Genomic DNA, 26769 nt, shown 5'->3' on the forward strand with positions numbered 1-26769 from the left:
ACATCTCCCTATATAGACATCAGGATAGTTTCAGGGCAGGAGTTAGAGGGTCCTTCTGCTTCTAGGTTCATAAAAACATAGAGTTCAGTGTGGCTTTGAGCATTAGAGACAAGTTCCTTGGAATAGCCAGGACTTCTGTATCTTGGAGTAAAAAATAAAAAGGAAGGCATAAAGCTGAGCCTTCCAGCTAATGTCATGACAGAATAAACAAAGGCTCAGAGCTGAGTGAGCAGAGCCAGGGAATACTAAGAGCACAGTCCTCTGACCACAGTCATCCTTTGAGACTACCACATTCCCTTGTCCTCACGAAGCCTTCCCTCATTAGACACACAAGTAGCATCCTCTGTCTTTTCTAAACTATAACTTTTTGCTCTCATCTCTTTCAAGTTTTCCATCATTTAGTGCATTATGGTGAGATTTTTTTTGTTGTCCTGACTCAAATTCCCTCCTAGATTTTAAGGTGCATCCATCCTGTCCCTAATATTAACCTCTCACCATACTAGAAATTTATTATAGGTTACTTTGATTGATTGGTTTATTAACAAGTGATAGAAGGTATGTTTGAACTGTCTAGTAGGTGGTCTGATTACCCTTGGCAAATCTGACCTTGAAAAGCCAGCAATGTATAGAAAACCTAGGGCTAGTCACCATAGCACCTGGCTACTCCAGGTACTCTCCTACAAAAACTGAGTTTCTTTGCTTTCTCTGTATCTTTTGTAGGCTTGGCAGGGATCCCTTTCCAGTCTGCTAACTGGATTCACAGAAAATCTCTATCTGCAAGCCTCTTCTAACAGACACCCAACACAAAGGATGAAGTTGTAAGAAGTGAGGTCATGGTTTGTCGGTAGCTTAAACATGAGTCTCTGTTCCAATATAAGAGATTTGAAATAATAGAGAACAGACACTTTGCAATGTCAAAGTAAGAAAAATCATCCAGGTAAAATGAAGGACATGTTTTCATTTCCTTGTTATGAGCATTTATTTTTTACCTTAGGTGGCCTCAGTTGGACCTCCTTCAACTGTACCCCCCTCTCCAATCTGTACTCTTGAGTTGTCCAAGCTGATGACCATGGACTGGATCACCAAGGCTTTCCATCCTCTGGCTTGGTGAGACCCCTGCAAAAGATTGGGATCAAGAGGAAAGAGTAGTCAAGGCCTGGTTCCCTCAGCTCCCTTTTGCCAGCTGAATGGCTTGACTCCTCTTCCATAATGACAGTAACAAGTAGCTCTGGATCCAACAGACACTTTGTTCCTTCAGGCCTTAATCTGGAAACATCTCCTGCTCTTGCCCACTATGATAAATTTTGACACTCTTTGTTGGTGTCATTTTTTCACCTATCCCCCTACCCATCCTTGTTTCCTACACATTGACCAAAGAAATGCTCAAGAAAAAATAAGAAAATTGCTTTTCTATTTCTGTTTCCACAGGCAAGATAAACCTGACCTTAGAAACAGCTCCAAGCAATGCTAGGTTGTTTGGTTATGGGGCTAGTTGGAGACTTGCTCCTATAGGTTAGCTCAGGATCCTAAACCTCCATCTTGTGCAATTAAATACATTTATAAAATGCTCCATTAACAAGTTTATAATGAGTGGTAGAAAATCGCAGAGAAAGCAAATCCATGGGCCCTGTAGTTTGGCACACTGTCCAAGGAAGCTTTTCCTATGCTCACAGCCCTGGTCCATGTTCTGACCTGGGAGAAAGATAGGAATTTCAGGAAAAATGGTTCATGATGAGCCCTTGAGAGCCTTTTCTTTCATGTTCTTATTCTAATATTTGCAGTAGGAAAAGAAAATGGGCATGAAAAAGATAACTCTGAGCTATATATCATCAAGTCTCCTATCTTCGTGGCAGAAATTTCAAGCTATAGACACAATTAGGCACTGTCATCAGGGAAGTGATTTTGCTAATTATGTCCAGATAGTTCTTTCATGAAAGTTCAAGGACAGAGACTGCTGATCTAATGCTCTTTAAGGGAAGGGCTGACCTAGTGTACACAACTCAACACATAGTTGCAACCTCCTGTTGCTGGATTTGTGGAATAATCTCTAAGGCTTCCTTCCATTACCCTCATCTGAGCACTCCTCTACCCAGAGAAGGCTCTTCCAATGTCCCTCACATCCATGCTGTATAAGCTCACTCTATTTTTCCCCTTTCTTCTTTATTGGTACAGTTTAGATATAAAATACAGTTACATTCACCATTGGGATCTTGTAGCTTTACACGCTATATCTTGTTTCTCATTTTTTCTCCATTCCCCCGTCCTCCCTTCATCCCCTCCAACTGGAGACTGGATAAAGAGGAGGTGTTTTTTTTAATAAAATGGAGTACTACTCAGCCATAAAGAATGAGAACTAGAGACATTTATAGCTAAGGGGATGCACATTGAGGCCATACTCTTAAGTAAAATAAACAGGACACACATGTGTAAATACCAAATAGTTTCCGGTGTGATAAACTAAAAGTAAATGAGAATCAAAATGTATAATGGGTATTGTGTAATAGGAAAAAATAAAAGTGTAGGGGAAGTGGGAGGGGTATGGGAAAGCTAAGAAGGAAAAAGGAAAACATAAGAGAAAAGGAAAAAAATGGAAACAAAGTCTCTGTAAATAGGTAAGCTCGCTCTTCAATGTCTGATTTCATGTGCACACTATTCACAGTCTGTTCACCTGTCAGAATGGCTTGTAGGATTTTTCCTGTTGAGATTAGATGTCAGAGTCTACCCCTAGAGGGAGGTACTTGGTCTTTCGTGTCACTTTTTAGAAATCCCAGAGAGGTCAGAGGTGTTAAGAAGCAGTTCTTTGTTTAAAAGCACCATGGAAAGTTAGATTATTAATATCACCATTATTAATAGAACATATTAATGATGATGTTGGCAAAGAAGGTAGTTATAGTAACCCTTCCAAAAACACTTCCTCCCATTAGGATGCACAGGCAGCCCCTCTCAGCTGGTGACTGCATACTCTACACCTATGGACTCCTGGGTAAAAGCCTCCTAGACTTCTCTGAGATTCTGGTAAAGTGCATAAAAGCAGTCCGTGGGCGGGTAGGAATGAGTGTGTGTGCGCATGCATTCAGACGCAGACTGACTGCCTTATGTCTCCAACAGGAAATGACTCCAGGGTAAGGCACAGGGGGAGGCTTTGCAGGCTGTAAGCTCCTGGGGTGTAGCCATAACCATAAGGGCTGAGAGTTTGGGGAAAATCATTTGCAGTGTGGGAGATGTTCCTGTGTTTGAGGGGAGCATTTTTTCAGGCCATTGTGGACCAATAAACAGTTCAATTTTTTCATTGTTCTAATTAATTTAATTAAGTTAACTTCCAAGGTGTGTTAAGAAGCAATGCCTTGGGTGATTAACTGTTCCCATATCAAGGTGTTTTCACAAACACATTTACCCTGATTAGTGTACACATTATTATGTAATTAAATACCTCACACAGAGGAATTTATTAGTGCCTCCTTGTCTCCTAACAAATAAAGCAGCCCTCAGAATCTCTTGGCAAAGACATTCCAGTTGCTAGGAGCGAGGGACAGACAGATATGGAGACATGGTGAAATTTAGCCCGGAAGGAAGTCCCCTGCATTCCCCTGCCAGCCTTGGTCAGGACCCTCCTGCCCTCCTAGGACAAGGCGGCCTCCCAGGGATTTGCAACCTAGAACACTCCCGGGCCCATTGTCCTTCTCTTTCCCTCTTTGGTCCGAGCAAGTCTTTATGACCTACCAGAAAGACCCCTTTTACCAGGAGAGATAAAGAGAAGGTCCTTTTCATAGAAGGAATGAGGACTCTCAATTTGAGAGTTTTCTAGGCTGGCCTTAGGAAAACTTGTAGTTCACAAAGCTGTATTTCTATTCCCTCCTTTGCATGCCTCACACTGGTAAGCCAAATTTTATAGGGGAACCTCCCTATTGCAGGGCAGGGAAGGGCTCATATTTTGAGCTGTGGAAGTAGATGGATGCTGTCCTGATATTGGGTTCTGAGATAAATTAGAAGACGTTTTTTCATAGTCACCAAATTTATTATCTGCAGTGTCATCCTTACAGAGCCTAAGCGTGTCTTGACAATGGCATTATGCCCATGAGCACGATGCCCATGTACCATTGTGCTAAGCACTTATGCCCTCAGATAATTTAATCCTATAACCACAAAACAGATCTTTTACTACCTCTATTCAACTCAAGAAGACACTGATGCACAAAGTATTTAGGTACCATATTCAATATTGCACAGCTCAGAAGTAGTAAAATCCATGGAAACAAAGAAGGCTTGAAAACCCCAGCCCCTGGCCTCTGCTCACTGCCCCCCCCCCCGCACCAACACCACCACCACCACCACCACAACCCGCCTCAGTCTCTTTGCAGAGTGTGGGAAGCAGAGCTCAGCAGAGGCCTGTTTCCAAGTCTAGGGGCCCTGAGGCCCATGCCTTTGATGTGAGAAGCCAGACACATTGCTTTGCTTGCCTGATCCACTTGATGCAGTGAGACCCAGGCAACTTAGCCACCTCAGAGAGGATAAATTAAGTGACATTTCTGGGGAATGTAGAAAATACTACTGAAGGCCAAGTAAATCAATGCTGAATGCAGAACAAAACAGTTCCCACCACTGGGATCAGACTGTTCAGGTTGGTGGCAGGGAGAGAGAATTATGTGATCCGGGGGCTACCTCCTGAGGGAGCAGAGATTGATTCTGTATGATTGATGACTCGGGGACAGAATGCCAAGTCATCAATTGCCTCGGCTCATGCCACAGACAGCATCAAGATCACTTTTCCCTGGTGTCCAGCCTGAAAGATTTCTCTTCTGTTTGTTTGTTTGGCCTGGGGCAGTCGCCTGCCAGGCTCAGCTGTGTAACCTTACTGACGCCTTCGGAGGAAAGACAGGCGATGACATCTGGCAGGAGAGCACAGAATGTAAAGGAGAAGTAGTAGGACTGGGTTCAGTGAATCTTGAAATCTGCTCTCGCGTGTGCAGTGTATGACCAACTGAAATAGTTTCTCTGACTCAGTTGCTTCGTATAAGAATACCAAAATAACTGAAGCTGGACTGCCATCTCACCAGATGTTAACAATAGACACAACATTTTTCACATTTTCACAGCTTGTTTATGTTAGCCTTGGAGTTTAATGTTTCTTGGGAAAAAATTATGTTTTGTGATCTAAAACTATGGTGAATGTATATATTTTAATATTACAGTTAAAAACACATTGCCATTAAAATTCTCATCTAAGTTAATTTTCTTGTTGTGGAGACAGGAAGACCCACACCCAAATCTTAAAGGAGGAGAGGTTTATTTTGGCTCATAGTTTTAAGTTTTCAGCCCATAGTCAGCTGGCTCAACATAGAAAGAGCATAGTGAAAGGGCCTGAGCAGGGGAAAGGTGCTTACATCATGGTGACCAGGAAGCAGAGGAAAAGAAGGAACAGCAGAGGAGGGAGATCTACCCTTCCATATCTTACCCTCAGGAACTCACTTCTTCCCACTGGGCCCGACCTGCTACGAGCACATCCAACTATAGTGTCTCCATGGTCCAATCACATTCCAAAAGCCCCTCCTTTGATCATATGAGAGTTTGGGGAGTCATTCTTGGTCTAAAGCATAATAATCCTACTCAAAATACCCCCCCGCTTCACCAGTCATTCTTGCCACTTTTCAAAATAGTACTGAAAGTCTGTCTTTCTTTGTAAGTAGCTTTAGTTGTTCCACTGTGGTTGCTTCTGTGTCCTGAACCGAGTCCAAAGGTTTACCTTTCATAGTCATTTTGACTTTTCAGAAAAGCCAGAAGTTACATGGTACCAGATCTGCAGACTAAGGTGGTGAGGACACACCACAGTGCTTTTCTGTTGGATGCCACTCAGAAGCAGCCTGACCTTATTTTTATAACACCTTGTAGAGGACTTCCAGAATTCTTTCAGAGAGTGGAGAGAATAATAGGATAAGTTTGTTGAGGAATAGAAGGAATATTTGAAGGGTGATTAATGGCAATGTGTCTTTTACTGTAATGATTTTTTAAATGTAAATGTTCACTGTATTTTTGATCACCCCTTGTATATATTCATATATATTCTGTTGATTCTATTCCTTCAGTAAACCCTAACCGATACAGTAAGTCCACACATATATATTTATATATTTCATGCATATGCATATATAGACAAATTTTTCCACAAAAATGATCTTTGAAGACCTAAGGGAGGTATGAGCCTATGAATTTTTGAAAATAATATCTTAAAAGACAGTATTGAGAAAGACAGTCTTTTCTGTTTCTTCTGACAATAAGCAAAGTAGTTCGACAGATAAACTAATAAGATTAAGAGGCCATTACAGACCAGTATAAATAAAAGTGGTAGTAAAGCATGCATTCATATTTTTTTTAAATCCCCATGTCTGACAATAACACAAGTAATTCATACACCTAGTAAAATAATTGGGAGAAAAGAGAAGAGCTGATGAAAATAACAATTGTCCACAAGCTACAGTTCAGTGTTGAACAGTATTTAATACTTGACACATCTTCCCTTTCATTCCATCAGTCCATGTACCTGTGTATACATGTGTATTTAATTAGAATTTTAATATGTGGTTCCTTTAAATTATTTCAAGTCTTTGGGCTTAGGCTAAAATTCTGCTCCAGGGCAAAGAAAGCAATCAGAAGCCTTTATATCAGAAAGTGATTATAGAGATTAATCCCCCTCCCAAATTTAATGTAAAATCGTCTCATTTTCTTCTTAGAAAAATATGTATCTTAGATTTTCTAAGTGATTTAACAAAATAGCTCATGATATGAAAGTAAAGAGAAATAAGGGGTACCATATAGTCCAGGGATGTGGGAAGGAGATTCATGGCTGAATACCTCTGCCTTCACAGAGTGCTGAAGTGCCCATAACCGGTCTCCCCAACCTAGTCTTTATTCACTCACCTGTTCACCCCTTCAGCAGTTATTCAGAGAGCCTACCCTACCCAAGCCTTGGAGTACTGGGGCTCAGGGTACAGTAACTAGAGTGAATTCACCCAAAATAATCTCCTCTGGTGTCTGCCTAAATAATTCCAGAGGGTCACAGCAGGATGAGTGAAGGCACTAAACTGAAGGCACTGGCTAAAGGTCAACACTATTGAGATTAGTGGGGAAAACATAGCGAACTCCATTTAGTTTTAAAACCAACTCCTTGGAAACATGGTTGGAGAAAAGTAAATCAAGAGCCACTCACATTAAGACTGAGGCATGCGCTAAGCACAACCCAACCGCTGCAGGTACTGCAGACTCAAACAGTCTGAGGATAGCACTAGAAGTGGAGCAGACCATATGTGAGCACTCGGTGACGTTATATTCTGTTCTAGGCTGAGGATTTTAGAAGGGATCTTAGCAAACCAAAATGAATGCATCCCGATGTGAGAATGCAGAGCTGAGAGATTCAGAAGCCTCATAATGAGAGAAAAACAGAATGAAACTGAAATGTTCCACTAGAGTAGAAAAGCTACCTGGTGATGAGAGATTACAGCAGAGGGGAACAGGATAGGTATTTTCCTTTCAACCCTTTGGGAGAGTGTTTTGTGGAGCGAAAGATTCCTCTCACATAGTTCTCAGAATAACAGATGGAAACTAGTGAGATGCTCAAAGTTTGAAGTAATCAGAAGGAAAAACTTACTACTTAAAGTAGGATGCCCCACCCACCCACACACTAGTCTTGAGGGTGAGAATGTGAATTCTCCTTTCCAATAAAAATTATGAGAAACCCTTGATTCGGAGCGAGTGCCTGCCCTTGGCACAAACAGACCCTACAGAAGCAAAAAGGAGTCATTAGTGCTAAGTGCCACATCATTAAACTAAACTTTAAAATGGCTAAAATTTTTAAAGGCTATACAAAAGAACAGGCTCTTTCAGCAAATAATCAGAAGGGGCATTTACTTGAATAGGCATGATAAGGAAGTTTGTTTTCATCCTATGAGGACATCACTGTCACTGTGAAATGACCTTTTCTTCCTTATTTCTTCTGTTTTTTTTTTTTTTTTTTCCTGTCAGTTTCACAGAAAGTTTGGTCAAGACAAAAATAATGAAGTTGCTTTTTGGAAAAGATAAATGAAAGGCTTGAACAGGTGTCAAGATACAGAATAAAATTTTTAAATGGAATTAACACAATATGAGGAAAAGTTCATTAAAATATTAACACAGCATGAATGTGGGAGTTTGTTCAAAAAATTTAAATTTTCCTTTAATGATTAAAGACATAGAAAGACTGGTTGCTATGAGGCCCAACAGAGCAAATTGAATAGGCAAGGCAAGAAACTAAAAGGAGAAGGTGAAAAAGTAAAAAGAGTCAACAAAAGTCCAATAACATAACAATAACAATAGGATCCCTATTCCGTTTTGTATAATGAGATGTTGCCCTGATTCATAAAGTTCTAATAAAAGCCACATATTTAAACTAAATTTATTGAAATTCTGTCTTTTGACACCTTCTATCAGGAATGTATGCGAAATCATGGTCATTGTGTGTCAGGATAGTAAAGACAAACATTTTCAGTGGCTAGAGTCTATACCTCTCTTGGAGAGTCTGTGATTCTCTGATAGCTACAGTTTGGCAGTAAAGCAGACACCAGGAAAATTCTTGCATGTTTCTTTCAGTTCTCTCCCAAACTCCCTGATAATTCTCTTGGCTCAAGCACCCCAAAGGGCCCTGTTCTCAGTTATCCAGTAAGTGAAAGCGCAAGCGTTCATGTGTGAGTTGTGTGTCTGTCTGTCTGTCTGTCTGTCTGTGAACTTTCTACAGAGCTATTAATCCTTCCAGCAGGAGTAAAGCCTAAACCTACAGTCCCAGCTCCCACTGGTGGAATATCATTCATAATACATAGATGAACAGTGTGATTTACATCTGAGGGTAGTGAGGACTTCCTAAAATCCCCTGCACAGTGCTTCCCAGGCTACACTTGTGATTAAACTCACCACAGAAGAAACACAACTTGTGTTCTCACAGCACTTCTGACTGTGACATTGCCCCCACTTCCATGGTCTTTCCAAGGTTGCTCAGAACCCTGAGGCTCCCTCCCTTTTCCGAACCCCAATCAGGTAGTTCCCCACCACCAAACTGACCTTTAATGAAGAATTCTGCTGAGGACAGAATACTATCCCCTTCAAAGCAGTTGCTGAGCCAACATGGTAGAGACATACAGCCTGAAAACCTAAAGCCACGAGTGTTACAATGGGTGAGACATACTGGGGAAAAAAAAAAACTTTCATTAAATGAAATTTTACCAGAATGTATAATTTTAACAAACTGACAAAAGCATAACTGCTCTGCCTTGAAGCAATGAATAGTTAAGGGGAAGACTAGAATCTCATGTGCTTCACTCCCAGCAGCTTGGTCTCCCTGTCTTTCAGGGGACCTCTAAGAAGGCTCTGCAGAACTTCATTTGAAATCCACTTATAGTCACTTTATAGGCAGGGAGACTGAGACAGAGAAAAGAAAAGACAAGTCAGTTGCCCGAGCTGACAGCTAATTATCAATGTACATAGCTTCTGTCAGGTGACCACCATGATGACCTTATTCTACCTATGATGACATGGTTTCACTAAGAGGTTCAGAAAGCCATGTCAACAACCAAAAATGATCTATCATTTTTTTCTTAATACACCTTTTTTTTTCTCTTTTTATTGAGTTTATTGGTACAATCTAGGTATACAATACAGTTACATTCATCATTGGGATCCTGTACCTAATACACCTTTTATTAAGTGGATTTGAAATTAGTTCCAACTCTCTCCCGCAGACCATAATGCATTGTGGTTAACCTGGAGATAAGAAGTTGGGGGAGGACTGGGAATTTAGCTCAGTGGTTCTACAGCCTGCCTTATAAGCACAAGGACCCAAGTTTGATCCCCGGTACCAAAAAAAAAAAGTTGGGGGAAGGAAATGAAAAAAAATTTCTGCTTTGGCAGACACAAATGCATATATTTTCCAAACTTGCTGCTAGGCATGATTTTGACTTTTTTTTTTTTCCTATGGTATGTCAGCATTTTCAGTCTGAAGAACAGCTTCCTCAGCAAAATAATAGTTTTTGGTCCATAGAAGTTGCTTTTTTATTTTTAAAATTTTTATTTTACTTTTATTTTTCAAAACAGAAGTTTGAAATTCAATGAAAACTGGTGTATCAGTACCATCTCCCTCTCTCCAGCCCTGGGATTCATTATCCTACACTGGCTTCTTGCCTTGCTTTGGAAAGCTGGCGACTGCATCCAGAGACACAGAAAAGGGAGGCAGGAAAGGATTTCGTCGGCAAAACCAAGTGGTTCAACCCAGTAGATGACTACCTGTGTATTTGATACTACCCTCAGAGTTTGGATATCAAATGAGTTACCTTGGGGCAGTGGGCCAGCCTCCTCTCCCCAGACCTTACTTAGAAGTCACCCAGCCCACTAGATCATTGCTTGGTGTCCCAGTTTAGGTAGTACCTGATCTCTTACTGAAATTACCCCCATCTGTTTTATTTTGTGAGCTGTCTTCACAATAGAGTTTCAGTTCCCTAAACTATGAAAAGTTCTATTTCGTATGATCCAGCAGAAGGCTAAGCACGTAGCACACAGAAAACAATACATTGAAAATGTAATCAAATTCAAGGTCATCATGCTGCCACCACCATACTTCCTCATTATTTTCCTTTTCCCTTTCTTCTCTACAGCATGAGCCATCTTGGGCATGCTGTCCTACCTGAACCTTCATTTCTCCAAACACACACAAATTATTTTTTAAAATTATCTATTTTCATCACAGACTCCTTGTAAAATTAAATAAGACAATATGGAGATGAGGTGAAAACAAGTCCTATATGTTCATTTTCTTCATCTTTCTGGAATCTTAATAAAAATGCTTATAAAAGCCTGAACTTGTCTGATTAAGTGAATAAATTCTTATCTACCCAGGTACCTTGAAGACAGTGATGTCCACTTGGCCCTTGCTGTGATTTCCGAGAGGTGTCTGGTTGACAGAACATTCAACAACCAAGCTCAAAACTGGACCTAAGAGTTAGGTGGGAAGACAAATGGGCCAGGGATTCCCTAACAGTGTAGAATCCAGAGGTTATTTGGCACTATTGCTTGAAAAGAGCAAGTAAGGAGTTGAATACACCAAATAATGCTCTGAAAGTGATAGAGGTAGAGGTCGAGAAAGAGGTACATCAGCAACACCCTCTGCCAGAAATGCTAAGTGTACAGCTACCAGAGGAAGAGTGGTTTTGGTGGTGGTGGAGCCCTGAATGGTCTTGAGTCAAGGGAGCATAAACAGCTAAAGAGGAGAAAACCCTGAGTAAATGCTGGCGGCCAACTTGTGACTCTGCCCTCAGGAACAGGTCTTAGTCCCCCACTGCATGGGGCATTTTGAATCAGACTCAGCCAGTCAGCCGGTCTTGTTTGATGTTGAGTTGAAAATATCTTTTACTCTGAGCCCAGCAAAGTGCTAAATGCTTTGCAAGGATCATCCTGATAAGCTTATGAGAGATACTCTATTAGTAGAATTATTCTATTATGTAAATCATCTCAGGGTCTCAGCTCATATGTGACATGCACTTTAAGCCAGGATGATCCAAGTTATTTTCTGGAATTTTTCCAGACTTGATAAGGGAAAAAAGATTGTGCGGACTGCATGTCCAATGCAGGTGGTACCATTTTAGACCATTTGCACCTTTCTTTTCTTTTTCTGATAGTGAGGCTGGAAGGAAATAAATTGGGAACTGCCTCCAGCTGTAGGTCTTCCCTTAGAAGAAGGCTGTTTGGGCCATCACCCAAATATCAGAGAAAGGATGAGGAGCCCTAATGGGCTCTGAACCCATGTGCAGACATTCCTGAAGATGGATCTGTTCTAGGCTTTGGGATGTGAGCTAAACTGTGTATATGTGTGTGTGTGTGTGTGTGTGTGTGTGTGTGTGTGTTACTGTTGACTGGTGCTAGTTCAACTTACTTTTCTGTTTCTTGCATTGAAAGAGTCCTGATGGATTCAGGATTTCAGAGCTTCCAGTCTCTTGCTCATCTGTTTTTAGACCCTCACCTTGTGATACACACTCCTGAAGGAGAATAACCTAGAGGTTTACTCACCTGGCACCTGGAAATACTAAACTTGGTGATGTCACAGGGCCTGGGAAAGGCTTTCTTTCACAATAACCATGCAAGGCGGCTCTGACCACTATGAGGAGAGTAAAGAACCAGAGCAGAGCCTTTCCGGATGGCCTCATTCATTCTGACAGACCCCTCCCTCACACAGGCCAGCCCGTACCAGTCATTGCCCTCACAGTGCCCTGGAAAACCACATCTCCAGCCACAAGCACATTCACATCCACAACACCCACCAGTATGTCTGCTCAAAGACCCATAAGCACTTTGAATTTGATTGAATTTAAAGTTCTAGATTGTCTAAAAACCAGCTTGCTCTCTGAAATTGGGGACAAAGGATCATTCAGTACCTGCCCAGCACCACACAGGACAGCAAGCCCATTCATTTGTGTAAAGGCACTAACAAGAACTGTCTACATATTAAATGCTTCTCACTGCTCTTCATTGTTTTTCCTTTTTAAAATCTCTATAATTTATTCAATTACCACATCTTTATCCAAATTGTAATATAATTTGAGACAAAAATTTCATTCATATTCTTCACCATCCAGATCTAATAGATATTAATATTTTGACATATGTGCCTCAACTAATTCTTTTTCTGAGAAAATAAATGGTTGCAGATTCAGCTCAAATTTCTTTAATTTTTCTTTCCAATCCCATTTGCCTGAATGTATCTCCAGACATATAGTCTGGGACTTTCCTTTTGCTACCGTGCATCACCATAAAACATATGTACTGTTCACATGCTTTCCATATCTATGTACCACACCCTTTACACAATATTAAAGTTTGCAAGTAGTCTATGGCTATGCAAGCCACCTACTCCTTTGGTTGTATTGGCTGTAGAGGTGCATTCAGTGAACATACAACTCACAATATGGAATTTGTTTACTACTATCTACCAGTAGTCACAGATATCGCTTCTGCTTTGCTGTACCAAGCCATATTAAAGACAATATCCCTATAGATATCTACTTCTTCACCTGGGTCTGAGTCTTCCTATAGTATGCATGAAGTATTAGAGTTGTAAGTTTTATCACTCTCAATTTTAATACACATTGCTAAATTGCTTTCCAAATCTTTGTTACCTATTTATTCCCTATCATCTCTCCAAATATTTATCAAGATTTGAGATTATTAAACTTTTTACATGTAAAAAGAAGTTTATTTCAAAATGCTTTTATTGCTCATAGTTACATGTGTACTTCTATTCATGTATCCTGGCAATCTGATCTTCCTTTTAATTTTTTTAAATTAACTATTAACTCATTTCTTACCTCATTTTCTTAGCTTGTTTTTTCCATTGATGCATTCAGGTTTCCTCTTGGTTTGTAGAATTTTATATATTCTGTTTACTATAACCTTGTTGATTAAAAGTACTGCAAACATCTCCTTTCTGTTAGTGGCTTGTCTTTGATATCTGTACATGGGTCTCTTCCATGAAACAGATTTATGAGCCAAAATGAGAAAAGGTAAGTTTTTTTATGATTTCTATTTTATATGTTCTGTTTAAGGAATTTCATTTCCTAATATTTCATCAACAACTTTTTATGCCTATACTCATTAAGAATATTGTTCTTTAGTTATTGAGGAGATCAAGGCAGGAGACCACAAATTAGAAGCCAGCAAGGGCAATTTAGTGAGACTTTGTATCAGAATAAAATAGGGCTTGGATGGCTCTCAGAGATAGAGAGTCCCTGGGTTTGATCCTCACTACCGTCAAAAATAAAGGACAATCAGTCTGTAATTTTTTATTTTTCATAATAACATTCACTTTTTAAGCAGAGTTACCCTGGCATCACAAAATAAAGTCAGGTAGAATTTTTTCTCTGCTATTTTCTGAAAAGTGTAAAATAGATTCAAAGTGTGATACAGATCACTAGAAAATTCACTAAGCCCAGAATTTTACTCATGTTTATCTTTTATTTTAAAAATAGACTTTATTTTTAAAATAGTTTTTAGTGCACAGAAATTTTGAAAGAAAGATTTTTCATATTCCTTGCCCCTGCACATTCATAGCCTCCCTCATTATCAACATCCTCCACTAGAGTAGCACATTTGTTACAACAGATGAACCCACACTGAAGCACCGTTATCGTGCAAAGTCCATAGTGTTCATTCTTGGTGCTTTAAGTTATATGGGTTTGGATAGATGTATAATGGCACATATCCACCATTATATCACCATACAGAATACTTTCATTGCTTTTAAAGTCCTCTGTGTTCCATGAATTTATCCCTGCCTTCTCCTTAAATCCTGGCAACTGCAGATCTTTCTACTGTCTCTATTTACCATTTACAGAACGTCATGTAGTCAGAATAATACATTGTGTGTAGCCTTTTCAGATGGGCTTCTTTCTCTCAGTACTATGCATTTAGATTTCCTCATGGTTTGATAACTCACTTCATTGTAGTGCTAAATAATATTCCACTGTCTGATGTGACAGTATCCATTCACCCACTAAAGGAAACCTTGCTTCCTTCCAAGCAATAATGAATAAAGTTGCTGTAAATGTCCATGTGCAGATTTTTGTATTGTATTTACATTGACTAAATGCCAAGGGGCACAATTACTGGATCATAAGATAAAAGCATATTTATTTTGTTTTTTAAGTGACTAGACAGATAGATATGTGGTATGATTTGATGTTTCAGCACATGTATATATTGTATATTGCTTGATCAGAGTAGTTAACTTATCCGTCATCTCATGAATCCTCATACATTTACCCTTTCCCTATAGAGAAAACATCCAAAAGCCTCTCTTCTGCATATTTGAAACATACAATACCCTATTGTTAACTATAGTTGTCCTACTAACTGTGCATGCTTAATGTGGTAAGAAAGTATCATCCAAAGTAGTATTATTTAGCATTCCCAGTAGGAGTGAATGAGAATTTGTTACTCCAAATGCTCACCAGCCTTGGATGTTGTTGTCAGTGTTCTAGATCTTGGTCATTCTAAAAAGAGTGCAGTGGCATCTCATTATTGTACTAATTTGCCTCGTGGCTTACCTTCTCGGCAGCATTTTCTCATATGCTAATTTGTTATCTGCATATCTTCATTAATATTTGTCAAGAACTTTGGCTTATGTTTTAATCAAGCTTTTAGTGTTTTTGCTGAGATTTAAGAATTCTTTGTAGATTTTATATAACAATCTTCTTTCAGATATGCCTTTTTAAATTAATTTATTGGTACATTTAATGTATACAATATAATGACATTCATTGTTGGAAATTTGTACCTTTACATAATCAATCTTGGTTCTTATTTTTTCCCCTCCCTCTCTATCTACAAAGATTTTGTTTCCACTATTTTTCATTTTCTCATATTAATTCCATTCCTTTCTTTCCTTTCCCCTGTCTTTTACAAATATTTTCTCCCAGACCTGAGTCTTACTTTCTCTTTTTCTTGACATTGGAATGCCATATATATATTTTTTATCATATATATATAAAATTATGGTTTTCAACAAATTTAAATTGCAAAATATTTGGAATAATATAGTTCAAAATATGACTTTCATATTTTAATATCTGTAGGACCTATAATATTTCTACTGTACTTCAAATAATGGTGATTTGTATTTTCTATTTTTCTTGAAATTCTTACTACTGATTTATAAAGTTTACTAATCCTTTTAGGGAATCATCTTGTTCATTTTATCTGGCCTTTGTTCATTTTTAACTTCGTAAGTATTCACTGATATTTATTTTCTTTCTCCTATTGACTCAGTAATTTGCTTTTTTTTCTAGTTTCTGTATGTAAGAAGCTAACTGCTTTTTATATAATTATTTGTTTCTAATATAAGCATTTAAATGTGTACATTTTTGTTAATGCTGTTTTATCCGTATCTCACAAGTTTTGACATATTGAATTTCCATTATCATTAAGTTTTAAACATTTTTTAAATTTTTTAGATTTATTTTTTGATCTACAGATTATTTACAAATGTGTTGTTTAATTTCTGGATATTTGTATATCTTGATATCTTTATAATAATGATTTATGATTTAATATGTGACCTTCAGGGAACATGTTGCATAATTTCATGTCTTTGAAATTTATTTATGTAACATATGATCATTCTTGATATCTGATTCTTATGTGATTGGAAAGAATATAAAATCTATTACTATTGGGTTTAAGGATCTATAAAATGTAAATTAGGCCAAGTATTCATCAATGCTATCCAAATTATTTTATTAGTGTTTTCTTATTTATTTGTTTTGTTGTTTATAATAATTCTGAATTTGTCTACTTTTGAATTTAGTTCTGTCCATTTTTGCCTCATATATTTGTTGTTGGATGTTTATAAATATTAAGGTTGTCTCCCTGATGAGCTGATTTTTTAAAATTATGAAATGTCTCTCTGTATTGGTGACATAATACTCTTCATCTGGAAGGCTATTTGTGAATAAAGCCTCAAATAAGTGTGTGTCTTCCACTTTAATGCTAGTATGATGGCCACACTAGCTTTTTTATTAATATTTTATGGTATATGTATAATCTTCCATCCTTTTCCTTTCAATTTATGACTGATTTTGTGAGTAAAATGTGATTGTTATAAACATATAATTAGATCTTTTTAATTATCCAGTTTGACAATCTTCAGATTTTTACTAAAAGATTAGACCATTCACATTTAACATAATCATTATATCTGGGTTTACTTCTATTATCTTTATGCTTTTTTTCTATTTGTGCCACTTCAATTATTCCTTTGATCTTTTCTTTGGAGTTAAGTATATTTTAGGATTTCATTTTATTTCTTTTACTGATGGTTTACCTATGCCTCTTTGTGTTGTGTATGTATATTTTAGTGGTTACTCTGAAGATTTATCATTCACATTTTATTAGTTTCTAACTCCATTCTATTATTTCATTGAAATAAAAATGAAGTTATATTTTTTGTTACCATTTGTCTGTTCTCCTAGGTTTGCTGTCATATATTTTATATTTGTGTTTGTCCACTGGACCCATCTATTTTTCTCCACAGCTTTCCATCATTTTTCCTTTCTTTCTTCTAAAACTGACTTTTTATGTTTGTTAGGTCATTTTCATTAGGACACAGACATACTATTAATTCTCCCATCTTAAAAAATGCTTTTGACCTTACATCTACTTACCTTATTTCTCTGCTCTTTTTTTTTTTTTTTTTTTTTTTTTTTTTGGTACCGGGGATTGAACTCAGGTCCTTGTGCTTGCAAGGCAGGCCACCGAACCACTGAGCTAAATCCCCGGCCTCTCTGCTCATTTTAAAAATAATATTTTTGATAACTTTCTGTCCTTCATTCTTCAAGCTCATATTTTAAGTACACACTAAAATGGCATTCATACTGTTCTTATAAAAATGTTCTTCCGGATGCCAGTGAAATCTACTTTGTTAAATACAATGAGTGAACAGTTAATTTTCTTAGTTTATCCAGCAACAGTACTCCACAAACGTGGTCACTCTCACCTCCTTGAAGTACCTTCTTCTAATGGATTTTTTTAAAGATTTCCTTCTATCCAGTTGCTTCTCTTTCTCAGTCTCTTTTCCTAGTTCCTCCTCAGCCCTAATGTGTATTACATTTTATGCCTTCAGCTTCTTCCTCATTTGTGTATAATCATTGTCTTGGGCCTTACCAATTCCCATGACACAATTTCCAATTTATATATGAATCTAAAGGTCTTTACTGAATTCCAGTCTCACGCACCCAACTACCTGCTTGACATCTTCACTTTAATACTAAAACAGTATTTCAAAATTAAAAGTACAACACAACTACTAATACTTCTCCAGTCCCTTTAAACTGTGTTGTTCTTACTTTTGTTTCATCTCAGGGAAATAAAAACTCTACCTTTTCACTGTTCAAATCAGAAATCTTGCAATCACCTTCATTTCTTCTCTTTCATTTACACCCACATAATCAGAGAATACCATTGTTTTTATCTTCAAACTCTATCCACACTTTTCTCACAAACTTCATGGCTACAACTGTCTACCTAATTCTGTTCTTTTCACCCTCCACTCTATTCTTAATCCTGAAAATCAAATGATACTGTTAAGTTAAAATTAGATTATATCATTCATCTGCTCAAAGACCAAAAGTTTCCTCCTGTACTCAAGGTAAAATCCAAAGTCTTTATAATAATGTATGAGGTCCTGTGTGATCTGGTATACCATTAGTTCCATCAGCCCCATCTTCTATTACTCTTCAATTTACTTATTCCACTTTATATGTCCTGGCTTCTTCCGTGTTTCCTCAGTGCACCAAGAATGCTCTCTCTGAATCTTTACACTTGCTCTTTTCTCTGTCAGAATTGATCTTTCTCCAGATATCTGTCCTGGATACCCTCCCTAAAATTGTAACTCCTATTCCCATATTCTTCCTCCTCCTCCTCCTCCTCCTCCTCCTCCTCCTCCTTATATCTTTTCCTTCCTGTATTAATTAGGGTTCTTCTGGGAAACAGAACCAATAAAATGAGGAGATACAGAGTTAGGCTTTTTCTTATTATAGGATTTGGGTCTTGTGATTAGGGGGTTGAGATGACTCATGATATGTTGTCCATAAGCCAGACAACTAAAGTGCTCGATAGCATAGCTCAGTTCTATTCTGAAGGCTTCAGAACCACAATAGCCAATGGAACTACTAATACTTCAAAGCTGAAGGCCTGAGAAACTTGGAAGCCACTGGTGCAAGTACTAGAATTTAAAGATGAAAGAGCCTAAGGCATCGTATCTAAGGCTAGGAGAAAAAAATGTATCCCAGCTCCAGAAGAGGGTAGATTTATTTTCCCTATCTTTTTGTTCTATCCAGGCCCTCACTTGATTAAATCATGCCTACTCTCATTGGATCATTGTGGATCTTATCTAATCAGTTCACTGATTCAAATGTCAATCTCTTTTGGGAAGGCCCAGCTGTCTGAGTATCATTTATTGAAGTCAAACTGACACCTAAAACAAGCCATCATATTATTTCCTCTCAACATATTCATGGTGTATTATGATCTCTCTTCCTTGGAGGTAAATGCCAGGAAATCAAGAACTGTTCTCTAGTTGCTTTACTGATAAGTCCCCAGGGCTCAGAGTGTACCTGATGCAGGGTGGACACTGGCCCCACCTAATCCCTTTGCATGCTTTGCCGTGTCAGTTTGGCATCAAGTTAGATGTTTACATATATACATCTTTTCTCTTTTCAGTGGCTAATAAATCATCTTTACATAACTGACCCTTCAGGAAAAAGTAGTATGTTTATTCAACCAAGTATTTAAGTGTCTGCTGTGCATCAGATACTATGCTAGACGAATAAGACACCATGGCTGGCAAGTTGTGTCAGAGGTGTTGTCCCCAGTGTGGTGCCACTGTGAAAAGGTGGAATGTTGAGTGGTGGGACTTTATAGGAAGTCCCTCGGTCATTGGTGCATATTCCCAAGAGGATCTATGGGATCCTGACCCTCTCCTCTGTCTTTTGCTTCATGATAAGGAGATGAGCAGTTATGTCATGAACTCCTGCTATGATGGGCTGCCTTACCACAAGCCTAGGAAAACAGGATCAATGGGTATCAGGCTGAAACCTCCAAAACAGTGATCCAAAATAAATCTTTTCTCTTTATAACTTAACTGTCATGCATTTTACTACAGTGACAGCAACCTGGATAACACAGAACATGTAGACACTTCACACTCATACACTTTGAGTCATTTACTCCTTACAGATAACATAAGAAGTCATTTATAGCCACATTTCATAATGAGTAACCAAGTATAAGTACATAGTCCTTTCACAATCAGCAATTAAATACTCAAATACTTGATGGTCATATTCAAAACCCCTTACCTCTCAAATAGTCTTTCAAAAACCTCTTGCCACAAATTTTCCAGTCTTCATATTTCTTTTCTCAGAGCCAATCTGTCAAATATCTACAAGTCCCAAGGACTTAGAACTTAGCACAAGTCTTAAATCTGGAGATCCAAAATGGATACATATTGAGGATATGTACTTACTCCTAAGTTAAGTGAAATAAATAAGTCACACATGTGTAAATACCAAATAGTTTCTCTGGTGTGAATAAACTATAATAGTACATAAGTTCCTAATGATATAATTGACAATATGAAATAGGAAGAAATGGGCTAAAGGTGTAGGGAAAGTGGGAAGGGTAGGGAAAGGTAATAAGGGAAAAGAAAAAAAATATGAGAAAATGAAAAATGGAAATGAAGTATTTGTAAAGAGGGAGGGGAAGAGGGGTGAAGGGAAAGCAGGGACAAGGGGAAAAAATGAGAACAAAGACATCTCATGTAAAGGTACAGGATCCCAGTAATGAATGTAACTGTACTGTATACCTAGAATGTATCAATAAACTCAATGAAGAAAAAAAATCTGGAGATGCATTTCTTTTCCTTCTCCTCTTTCCTGTCCCTATCCAATCTCTGACTGTCCTCCTTCTCCTCCTCTATCAATATCTATTCCCTAAGGTCTTCCTTTCTTTCTGAAACACAGGTAATTGACAACAACCGAAATCCAAAGCTTCCTAAGAGAAGGTTCATTTGATTTCCTGTAGAATCTTAAGCTAAAGACAAGCATGTTAATGATGAAATTTCACTTGTCTTTCCCAGCTGCATGAGACCTGTTTGTGCACTTCAGCTTTCCCAGTGGTTCTTCACACTATTCTTTGGCAGGTTTGCCACTGGGATGGACTCTTATGAGTTCTTAGAATGCTCTCTAGCCAAGGAGCTAAAGTGAGAAGTCTTGTTCAAGACAGAGTGCTCGGCTCTTCTCCCTGCAGATCCCGTGACACCGATTAACTGTGGTTGCAAAGATGCAAGAGTCCCCAGCCTTTTGGTCATAGATGCCCTAGTCGCTATTGTCCATGTTTGAAACCCTCAGCTGAGTCACTGTGAGAAATTAGAGATGATTTTTATAAAGTGCCAGCACACAGTAGGTGCTTTATAAAGGTCATCGTGCTTCGTGGTTCTTCCTCCATTATCTTGCTCCAGGTTCTGTGTCCACCGATTCTTTCTCAAACCTGCTTAATAAAGTGAATTGAATAAAAATAGTAATGGAGTATATTGCCTAATTAACTGTGTTGGTAATTAAACTGCAACAGAAACAGCCTATACCAGCTTAACTAGACATCTATTAATAAGGTAGCAATTGTATGAAAAATATGTAATACTTGATTATAAGGAATAGATGCTCCGAGCATTAACACATATTGGTGAGAGACTAAAACTATTAAAAAGTTTGTAGAGTCTCTTTCATTAAGAAAGAAAGAAGCACATTCATTCTCTTGTCCACTTCTTCACTTTATTTCATAAACAAATTATTCCATGAGTTAGAAAAATGATGAAATAATCTGGTTAATATTCTCTTTTCACAGTTCATCTCTGTTCCTGGACAAGTAGTCAAGACGCCACCTGGAGGGGTAACATATCAAACCTGAGAGAGCCTCTAGAGGCCCACTAGTTCTTTCCTTCACAATAAATCCAAGAACCACTGAAGAAACATGCCTTACTCAAAGTCACACAGGTGAGAGGCTTAGGAAAAGAAAAACCTACCCACATAACTTCTTACAGCTTTTTTCTCCCCACAAAATGGACAAATGCTTTTAGAAGTCAGTCTTCCCATCTTTCATGGAATATTTTCTCTACCTGCTCATTGACAGTACAACACCTGCTTTTCTTCCATACTAGAAAGGGGGAAACAAGGGGCAGGAATTCATACCAAGAAGTAAAATGTCTGATATACGACCTTGTTTCAATAATAAGTTTTGACAAAATGGCAGGAGAAATGGATAACGCTGAACCAATAGTGTGCTGCAGCCATTTCTTACTGGATCCATTTGCAAGAGGTGAGCTTCCTACCCTTTCTCAGTTCATGGAGACTTCAAGTGGGAGGCCTACAATCAGCCCTGGGGTGGTTGTTTACTATGTGGAAAACAGAAAATACTGTAAGTTGAAATTTTTCTATAATAACTAATTTACCAGGTAAACCACTGGTTCGGGGTCTGGAGGGATTGAGTAACAAGGAATGAGGGATTGTATAAGAGTTGGAGTTAGGTTGTGTCTGATGAAAGCCAACAGGAACTACTTGCCAACTTTGCCAAGAATTGTTCCTGGCACAGCTTCCATCTTCAGAATATTTTTGATCCAAATCCATGTGCACAGACTTTTTTTTTTTTTACCAGGTAAACCACTGGTTCGGGGTCTGGAGGGATTGAGTAACAAGGAATGAGGGATTGTATAAGAGTTGGAGTTAGGTTGTGTCTGATGAAAGCCAACAGGAACTACTTGCCAACTTTGCCAAGAATTGTTCCTGGCACAGCTTCCATCTTCAGAATATTTTTGATCCAAATCCATGTGCACAGACTTTTTTTTTTTTTTTAAAGGAAGCGAACACAGAAAGGAGATAAATAAATCTACAAAAGAAGATGATTCAGAACATGTTCTTGATTGGTTAATACTGGTAAACATTTTAAAAAATCTGAAAAAGACTCTCCATTGGTTGGCTATGAACATAGTGTTTACCAAAAAGCATTATGGAATTTTTAAGCTCTGTAAGACTAAGGCATAAAATGCCAAAAATCTTGGCTCTCACAATCAGCTGTCACTTAATTAAAATCCAATAATGGCCTTATGTCAAAGAAAATCCTTTCTGAATGCAACAATAGACAAAAGAACCTGAACTTAATATTTTTTTTATTGGAATCGTGCCATCTGGTTCTTTGTTATACTAGAAGATGAAAGAACATAATTATGGTATTATCCCAATCATGTGAGCCAGCATTGCAGTGTAGAATTGATAGTTAAAGGAATATTGTATCAAATGAAAAATCCTATGTTTGAGTCAATTACTTACCTACTTATTACTAACACACATTAAAGCCAAGGAGATTTAGAGTACAGTCAGCACTGTTTTTACTTATATTATTATAGGCTATGTTTTAGGGTGTGGTCTTAGGAAACTGAAGCAGCCTCTCCACCTCCTAAGGTTCGACAATGAGATTTACTCCTATGGCAGCAGAGACCATGAGGTCTCAGGCTCAAAAGGTGATGACTAGAGGTCAATCCTAGAGCCCTAGATGATGCATTTCCTGTGATAAGAAGTTGGATGGGAAATTCTTCAACCGAGTGTAAAATCCCCATGTGTCTTTAGTGGGTAAACCGAGCTGAAAGCCAATGCTTCTGGCTCATATCAGTCTCATGTTGCAGGTCCTCTGTTCCAGAGAATATCTCTTCTGGTTATTATCAAAGAACAGAGAACAGCAGAGCTGTCCCCTTCCTTTCTTCCTATGACATTCACTTCCTAAGACGAATGCTCTTCTCTGAATGTCACATTATTGTCTCATTCATTAAAATCATCCTTCCAGGTAGGTATCATTATTATTCATTTATGATCAAGAAGGTGTAAACTACTTATATTCACAAGAATTCTGGCCAAATACATGAGTTTACACACACACACACACACACACACACACACACACACACATTTCTCCAATTCTCAGAACACCAACTGTGTGTCCTACAATTCGATTCAATTCTGACACTAATTTCTTGGAGTTGGTGCAGGTCCTAAAAGTGAAGGGCCCAGTCCCACAAGATTACTCTACTTCAGATACCAGTTGCAAGTCACAAGTTTCTGCCTGTTCTTCTGAGCCACTGGTTGTACATTTCTGGATTGTACTAGATTGTTTAAGTTTCTCAGAAACCTCCATACTGATATATACAGTGGTTGCCACCTTTTGTATTCCCACCTGAACGGCATAAAAGTGTCAGTTTCGTGTCATAATTATGATTTTCCAAGCATCTCCCAAAAGACATTTTACCCACCAGAACTGGTTTATTAAAAAGCATACAACTCAGAAACAGCAAAGTGGAATAGAAACAGAGGGTAGGGTTTGAGAGACAGGGTGTGGAGCTTCCAGCACCTCATCCTCACATACCACGGTATGTTTACCAACTTAGAAACTCATCATTTTATGGTTTTTAAAATTCTTTTTGAAAGTCATGACACCAGTCTGATAGACTAGAGCTCTGGCCATTAGTGATTGAACTTAATCTCCCATTCCCCTCCCCTCAAGGCTGACATTTCCAACCCTTTAATGACACGATCCATTCCACTGGCATCCAGTCTTATCCTGAAGCCATCTAAGGACCCTTCCAGGAGCTACCTCATTAGTATAAATTTAGCTATGGCTGCAGTGAGGTTCTTGTGAATTACAAGGAAGTTCTTATCATCCATGTCATTGTGGAAATCCCAAGAGAATGAGGAGATTTGTGAGAAAAGCAAGGTCATTCCAGTGAGCACATCAAAGATGCTCAACATCATAAATCACTAGGTAAATGCAATTCAAATCCTCAATAAGACACAGCTTTACATTGTTGAGATAGCTATTCTTTTTTTGTGGTACACAAGGACCTTGTGCTTGCCGGGCAGATATGGTGCCACTGCGCTGTATCCCTGGCCCAAGATAGCTATTCTTACAAAACAGGTGTTCATGAGAATGTGAAAATTGGAACCCTTGTGTATAGCTGGTAGAAATATAAAATGGGTCAAGGACCATACAAGCTTCATCAAAAAATTAAACATAGTATTATATAATCCAGCAATGCCACTTTTGTATATACCCAAGAGAGCTGAAGGCACAGACTCAAAAGCTGTCTGTATACCTATATTCATAGCAGCATTATTTATAAGAGCCAAAAGGTATAAATAATCTAAGCATCCTTTGACAGGTAGATAAACAAAACATGTTATATACCTAGAATGGCATATTTTTCAGTCTCAAAAGTTAGATTCTGACACATGCTGTAACACAGATGAACTTTGGAGACATTATATTGTCAAATCTGTCTGTTACAAAAACAAATATAATATGTTTCTATCTATATGATGTACCCACCTGGCCAAATCCAAAAAGCCAGAAAAAAGAATGGCATTTTCCAGGGAATGGGAAAATGAGGGCAGTGTAGAGCTTTAACACATAACAAGTTTCACTTGGAGAAGCTAAAAAAGTTCTCGAGAAGGGTAATAGTGGTGATGGTTGCAGAACAATGGGAACATGCTTAATGCTGCTAAATTGTGTACTTAAAATTATGAAAATAGTAATTTAATATGTTAATATATTTAACTTATTAATATACATTAAACATATTAATGTATTTAATATAGATATTTATTATATTTATATGCCAGTGAAAAAAATCCAAAGAAAAACAACCAAAAAACTCTTGATCATCATTCCAAAACCTGGGTGTTTAGAAATATCCTGGGGAAACACAGCTAAATGCAGATGCTACAGATCCACCTCCAGGATCTGAGCTCAGCAGGAAGCTGTATTTTAATACACAAACTCAAGTTGATTAAAATTCCTGTCATAGTCTGTTTGGTGTATTTATAATCAAATACCCAAGACTGGGTAATTTATAAGGAACAAAAACTAATTTTCTCTTGGTTTTGAAACCTGGAAAGATAAAAGCAAGGCACTGATAGGTTTGGTGCCTGAGAAGGTTCTGTACTCTACCCACAACATGCTTTCTTGATTGCTGCGTCCTCTAGAGAGAAGAAAAATTGCTAGATCTTCATGTGATGGATGTCAGAAGGGCAAAAAGGAATGAACTCCTGCTATTAAATCCTTTCATAATGGCACCTAATCCTATTTGTGATCTTAAGCAGAAAAGCCCTGTCTTATAATACTATAGCATTGGCATCCCCTGAGTTTTGAATGGGACACATTCAAACCGTAGCAACGACTATTGCCCCAAGAACCTTTTCTGACAAACTATTTTTAGAGCTACGATATAGGTCAGAGAAGAAAGGTAAGTGTAAATTCGAACTCTTGGGTTGGGTTCAGAGTAGCATCAGATGTGAACTGGGCCTTAGAACACAGATAAGAAAACACTCCCATCACCTATTTCCCTCACTTTCCACCTGCTACCTAATCTCACAAGCATCCCTGTGGACCCCAGTTCTACTCACTGGAGCTCACCACCAGAGGCGGTGTTGCCAACATAAAATGAAATACACTCTATTGCTCAGCCTCAAGGAGAAGTTCTTATTTCATTTAGAAACCCCCTCAGGCCCTGATCCAGGAAAGGCAGAGCTGGAAAGCTAAGTCTCACTTGCACATAGCCCACATCAACAATGATGAACCTTTTAGAGCTTTCAGCAATACAAAACACCCCCCCTTCAGCACAAATGCCACAGGTTTATCCACCACTGCCCTAATGATGGCTACTCCAAAAGTATATAGAAAAGGATGGAACTCAGACAACCTGAGCCCTCCCAAGTCCTTTTCACCCTTGCCTAGGGACAAAGATATGATCATCAGACCTAAGCTAAGTTCAAGAGTACTCGGAGTTGCCTCCTTACTTGGTGTGTCAGCATAGGTTGGATACTGGGGACCCCTGGTTACAAATTAGGGCATGTTCTCTGTGTTCTTAAAATCTGAAGTGATCCAGGCAAGGGAGCTTTTCTTGTTGAGAATGCTGGCAATTATTTTTCGCTTGTGAATCCCGAGTATTTTAGAAATTCGAAATTAGTCTAAATTCAGTCATTTGGAGATTTCAGTTGATTGGTCAGGGTTTTTACAAATCAAAATGTATTCTCCTGCCAGTAATGTCCCAGGGTCCCATACAGCAGCACTGTCGAACTGGCAGCATCTTCACTCCTCCTGGCAGGAAACTCT

The 26769-nt window shown here is 38.3% G+C and overlaps 1 long non-coding RNA gene across 1 annotated transcript; it reads left to right on the forward strand.

Annotated features, from left to right (window-relative positions):
- Nucleotides 1-724: 724 nt before the first annotated feature.
- Nucleotides 725-26769, forward strand: LOC104871920. The gene is made up of 5 exons (XR_783000.2): nt 725-825; nt 995-1107; nt 21460-21608; nt 23291-23448; nt 26698-26769. It is a non-coding gene; the product is annotated as an uncharacterized LOC104871920 (long non-coding RNA).

Source organism: Fukomys damarensis, unplaced genomic scaffold (assembly GCF_012274545.1).
Source record: "Fukomys damarensis isolate Sample0158 unplaced genomic scaffold, DMR_v1.0_HiC HiC_scaffold_30, whole genome shotgun sequence".
NCBI classification, from domain to species: Eukaryota; Metazoa; Chordata; class Mammalia; order Rodentia; family Bathyergidae; genus Fukomys; species Fukomys damarensis.